The following is a 6,434-nucleotide window of genomic DNA, read 5'->3' as shown; positions in this document are numbered from 1 at the left end:
AGTCGTGCCCTGCAAATGGTCAAAGTGTGCAGTGTATCCATGGTGTGTGCCGTGGCTCAGTAGGGTGCACTCTGGGTCAGAAGGTTGTGGGTTCAAGTCCTGCTCCAGAGCAAGTGCTGCACTGTCGGAGGTGCCGTCTTTGAGATGAGTTGTTAAACCGAGGCCCCGTCTGCTCTCTCAGGTGGATGTAAAAGATCCCATAGCACTATTCGAAGAAGAGCAGGGGAGTTCTCCCCAGTGTTTTGGCCAATGTTTATCCCCAGCACAACAATGACACCAGTTGTCAGGAAAATGCTGGCATCCATTATTAAGGAAATGGTAACGGGGCATTTAGAAAATCATAATATTAGGCAGAGTCAACATGATTTTATATGTTTCTCCTGGCTAGAGGGTCTAGAACTAGGGGGCATAGTCTCAGGATAAGGGGTCGGCCATTTAAGACTGAGATGAGGAGGAATTTCTTCACTCAGAGGGTTGTGAATCTTTGGAATTCTCTATCCCAGAGGGCTGTGAATGCTGAGTCGTTGAGTCTATTCAAGGCTGAGATTGATAGATTTTTAGACTCCTGGGGAATCAAGGGACATGGAGGTCGAAGATCAGCCATGATCTTACTGAATGTCGGAGTAGGCTGAAGGGACTGTATGGCCTACTCCTGCGCCTAATTTTTATGTTCTAATGTTCACCCAACATCCCCAAAACAGATTATCTGATCATTATCACATTGCTGTTTGTGGGACCTTGCTGTGCACAAATTGGCTGCTATGTTTTCTACTTCAAAAGTACTTCATTGGCTGTAAAGTGCTTTGGGATGTCCTGAACCCGTGAAAGGCACTTTATAAATGCAAGTTCTTTTATTTATTTATTTTTTCCTGTTTGCAGGGAGATGCTCAGAGTGAGATTTGGCCCCCTGATCCACTTGATAATTTTAGCATTTTCAGGGAACAGAACTGAGACAACAGAAGCTGCCATATAAAAGTTGTTGTTGTCAGTGGGCAACAGCATCACTCAATATAGCAGCAAATCATAAGGATCTTGCTGGGAAGTCAGCACAGATTGAACCAATCTCAGCCATGGCACCAATTGTGTGCTACAGCTGACCTCAGTAGCCATGGGTTCAGGAAAGGGAAATTACCTGAAGTGGGCAGGACATGAGTACGTGCAAGTCCTGGTCTAGCCCATCCCGTCGCACCCACTGTGATTGCAGTCAGTCGATCAGGTACCGCTTAGTCATGCACAAATTCTACGACCTTGGTCGGGCTCTCTCGCAGACCACCACACTGAAAGGGGGGGGGGAGTCTGCCTACAACTGTCACTACATACCAAACAATTGTCCCCAGACTCAATGGATCGGAGTCCTGGATCTGCTACCACTGCCTACAACATATCGCTGGCATCAAGAGAAAGAAAGCCTTGCATTTATATAGCGTCTTTCATGGCCACCGGACGTCTCAAAGCACTTTACAGCCAATTAAGTACTTTTGAAGTGGAGTCGCTGTTGTAATGTGGGAAACGCAGCAGCCAATTTGCGCAAAGCAAGGTCCCAACAGCAATGTGATAATGACCAGATAATCTGTTTTTTTGAGGGATAAATATTGGCCAGGACACCGGGGATAACTCCCCTACTCTTCTTCAAAATAGTGCCATGGGATCTTTTACCTCCACCCGAGAGAGCAGACAGAGCCTCGGTTTAACGTCTCATCTGAAAGATGGCACCTCCGACAGTGCAGCACTCCCTCAGCGCTGCACTGGAGTGTCAGCCTAGCTTTATGTGCTCAGGTCTCGAGTGGGACTTGAACAAACAACCTTCTGACTCAGAGGCGAGGGTGCTACCCACTGAGCCAGAGCTAACACTTTGAGACAGGACGGGGGGCGGGGGCGGGCTAACACTGATGTCCATGAGCACTGCAGTATAATCGGGACCGAGGCCATAATGGTCCCCGTGTGTTGGCCTGGGCACCTGCTCAGTGAAAGAATTCCCAGTCATCTTCTACAGCGAGCTGCAGTCTGGACATTGCAACAGAGCTGGGCAGATGAAACGCTGCAAAGACACACTAAAGTTGCCATTGAAGTCTTGCAATATTGACCCCAATATCTGGGGAAGAGACAGGCACTGATGGCAGCATGTTGTATTAATAGAACCAGTCAGTATAAATCAAGGGACAACATTTTGTCACTATGCAGGTTGGTCAGTCCGCACCCAGAGGACGGTGCCCAGTTTTGGTTCCCTTCACATGGTGGGTGATTATAGTGGCCTTGGAAAAGAGCCAGAGGAGAGCTACAAGAATGATTCCTAGCTTAAAGAACTCCAGCTACTCTGGCTCAAGGACCTTGATCTATTTACTTTAGAACAGCATAGACTTAGAGGTGACCTGATAAAGGCCTATACGATAATTAAAGGGCTGGATTGCGTCCCTATTGATAGATTATTCCAGTTTAACAGATTGGGGAGGACCGGGGCCACGAGTTTAAACTGTGCAAGAGTAGGAATAGACTGGATTTTGGGCGATTCTTTTCCCAGAGAGTAGTGAGCCTCTGGAATGTGTTGCCGGCTGGTGCGTGGGTGCTCACTCTCTGTACGCCTTCAAGAGGGAGCGGGACCGGTTCCTGACTGGCGAAGAGATCACATCACATTGAAGGTAAGTGTCTTTGAAGTGGGGAGAGTTAAAATAACATCGCTGGCAGCTCACAGAATGGTGTAAGAGAGACAGTTGCTAACAAGAACGACCACGTCAAGATAACGGACCTTTGCGACTAAAAACAACTCAGTTGAGACATGATGTCTAGCACTTCAGCTGCCCTTAGGGTTTTATTATCTGGGTCACAATGCTTCCAAGTTATCTTTTAATCAGCGTTCAGCAGTTTGGGCAAATAATTGAGTATGCAGCTTACAGATGTTTACCTTAGGACGTGTAACCCAATCCGTGAAGGTGCACGTGGGCCAAGATCCAATCAGGTTGCGGGAATGAATTGTGCACGAGGCCGTCGTGCTTATTTGAATGTATAAAAATGTAGGGCTTGCTGTAACAATTTGGAGGAGTCTGGCTAAAGACAGAGCAGACTGTCCCCCACCGGTGTAATAAAGACAACTTGACTATCGATCTGAAAACCTTGTGTCGAGTGTTGGTTTAAAATACTACACATCAGTCTTCAACATTTTGTCCGTCTGATCTCCTGGACTGGTTTCCATCGCCTGAGGGGGGTCGGAGAGGAATTTTCCAGAGAATTTTCCTACTTATTTAAGGAGGGATATACTTGCATTAGAGGCAGTTCAGAGAAGGTTCACTGGGCTGATTCCTGAGATGAAGGGGTTGTATTATGAGGAAAGGTTGAGCCTATACTTATTGGAGTTTAGAAGAATGAGAGGGGATCTTATTGAAACATTAGATTCTGGGTTGGGGGGGGGGGGGGGGCTCGACAGGGTCGATGTTTCCCCTAGTGGGGGAATCTAGAACGAGGGGGCATAGTTTCAGAATAAGGGGTCGCCCATTTAAAACGGAGATGAGGAGGAATTTCTTCTCAGAGGGTCATGAATCTTTGGAACTCTCTACCCCAGAGAGCTGTGGAGGCTGAGTCAGTGAATATTAAAGATGGAGATGGACAGATTTTTGAAAAACAGGGGAGTCAAGGGTTATGGGAGCAGGTAGGAAAGTGGAGTTGAGGCCAAGATCAGATGATCTTATTGAATGGCAGAGCAGGCTCGAGGGGCCGAATGGCCGACTCCTGCTCCTATTTCTTATGTTCCTATTGGCCCTGTTTTTTTTGTCTCTCCCCAGAGATTACATGGCTGTGGGGGTGGTGTGAGGTAGTGGTGGTGGTGGGGGGGGGGGGGGGGGGGGGGAAAATAGGTTGGTAGTATCTAGTAATGATGCTCTGGCCATCATGAGTGTGGGGCAGTCCTGGTGGACCATCTGGTCTTTTCCTACCTGTTAGTTTTGTGTATACAGGAAACTTTCGATTAACCGGCCCCTAAATAACCACAAATGTCAGTTAACTGGCAAAATTCAGGAGTAGGTTCAGGTAACTTTTATTACTTTTTTTACTCCATTGGTTGCTGTGTAAGGGTGTAGCTGCAGCTGTTGCTAAGCTACAGAGACGCTCGCAACTTGTGCCGATTGTTCTGAAGCTAAGCAACAGGGTTTGTTGCTTTATACGGAGCTCTCAGCTCTGTATCTTTTACTATAGCGTTCGGTTATCCGGAATTTTTGATGAACCTGCACCACGTCGGTCCCATCCGTGCTGGATAAAAGAAAGTTTCCTGTATAAGACAAGGTGGGGATGAATCGAGACTGCGCGATATGGCTGCCCATGCGAATGCCACACAAGGCGACTCATCATCTCCTCTCCCTCCCCAGCCACCCAGGCGGTCAGTGGAATGTGTGTCCACGATTGGGCGCACTCAACAACTGAAACTCATCGATTCGACGGGAAACTCCCTCACAAAGAGCTTCATTGACAAGCAAATGTGCTTTCTAGAGAGAAAGGATCCAGTGAGTGGGGCTGACCATCATAAAAGGGACAGGGATTGTTGTAAACAGGCCTTTTCTGTTCCTAAAACCCATTATGCTCGAGACACAAAAAGGACGTTAAAAATCCAAAGATTAAAATTATTTTTTTTAATAGAGAAATATATAATACATTTCCCCCAAAACAATTCTGCCTAATTCAGAAGAAACCGCATTACCCACAAATTCTCACAGCATGGTGACTGCGTGCAGCACAAGAATAAAGGAGACGAGATCGACACCAACTGCTTACAGAGACTCCCTCAAACACATTACAGCAAGTAATTTGATCGAGAACTTTGACACATCTGTTTGGAAGCAGAGAGAGAGAGAAATAACTCTTGCTGGTCACCGAAATAAAATCGGAAAATTCCGCTTCCATTGGCAACGTGTGCAAGTAGTGAAGCAGTCACGGAGAGGAACCCACTCGGCATTTAATAATCCTCTTGAAAAATGTCACAAAGTGCACAACCCAAAACACAAGGAATTGATCCAAAGGATCAGAGAAATGGAAACAGACATCATAGTTTCAGTGTTTCGTTTAAAAGCACGAACATAAAATAAATGACAGGATACACGAATGCAAAAGTTCATGGAAGAAACAAAAAAAATTCACAAAAATATACAAATTAAAATCTCGTTACAAAATAAATATAGTCTACACCGAGTGCCACCTGTCAGGGTTAAATCAGGACTTTTAATTCAAATGTCTCCTGAACATATAGAACCGGAGGAATGTTACCCACAAGTGAGGATGGTGGCCTAGGAATTTTGCAGCATCCTGAGCACCTCACGCCTGTTTTCTAATTATTGCTAGTGTTCAGCTCAGGACAAAAAATAAAACTCGTTAAAAAACACACGCACGCAGGTCACGTCATGGATTTTCATTGGTTTCTGTAATAGTAGCCAAGAGGTTAAAGGTTCAAGTTTCCCTTTCTCTTCCCCCCCGCCCCCCCCTTCCCTCAATGCAAATGGTTGTCAAAGTCTGAATATTGCAATTGTCCAAAAAACTCTTAATTTAATATATAGATTTATATAAAAAAAAGGATTCTAAAAACTATACTCTGAAAAACGATTGCCGTTTCTTAGTGCACACTTTCTTCAAGAACATTTTCATCCTCTGCCCCCACCCCCAAAGGAACACATTTTAAAGCTATTTAATATCAACAGGGGATTAAACAATGCAAGGAGGGAAGTGGTGTGAAGTTTGGTGAGATTCTATGGAGACCGAGTTACTGGAAATAAATATACATTTGATTGGTGAGGTTGGTCATGCCATGTGCGCGCAGGGGGGTCAGTCTATTTATATTTAACCAACTGGGTTAAAAGCTGCCTCCTCCCCTCCTGAAGGCTCCGGCTCGTACTGGGGTAAGGTACGGTTTCATGTGCTTCGCTACAAGTGGGTGCTTCGCTACAAGTGGGTGTTCTTTATGAGTCAGCCCTCTTTACTCCACAGTAGGCATCACAGCTGAGCACAATACTGCCCCCTTGTGACGTCTCTGTGCACGAGCACTTTGCAGCAGGACTGAACAGACGGGCTCGGGGAGCAGGGATCCCAGCTGCACTCCCCAACCCAGCCCAGGAGCCACCCTGGCTTAATTATTAGCCGAGGCCGCACAGCCAGGGTTTGAGCCCAGGATCTTGCACACTGGGCGGCGCACTTACAAACCGAGACATCCCGCGAGCCTCCAAAAGAAAACTATTTCAGAATGATTGATGGTCACAATCTCGCAGAGTCCCTGCAACATTATCTTTTCCTCACAGTTACAGACATATCTCTGCTATAAACAGAGGGTCTAACCAGAGTGCAAAGGCAAGTGGACACAGGCGTGGGGCAGCCCAATTCATTTCACAATTTTAAATAAGTTAAAAAGGGATTTGTTTGAGTCACCCCTCTAAGTCACAGGACAGATTCAGCACTAAATACCAACA

The sequence above is a fragment of the Somniosus microcephalus genome, chromosome 30 (genome assembly GCF_052327205.1).
Source record: "Somniosus microcephalus isolate GS21.2 chromosome 30, FLI_Smic_1.0, whole genome shotgun sequence".
NCBI lineage: Eukaryota > Metazoa > Chordata > Chondrichthyes > Squaliformes > Somniosidae > Somniosus > Somniosus microcephalus.
The sequence above is the reverse complement of the archived record's forward strand: the minus strand, read 5'-3'. Positions refer to the sequence as shown.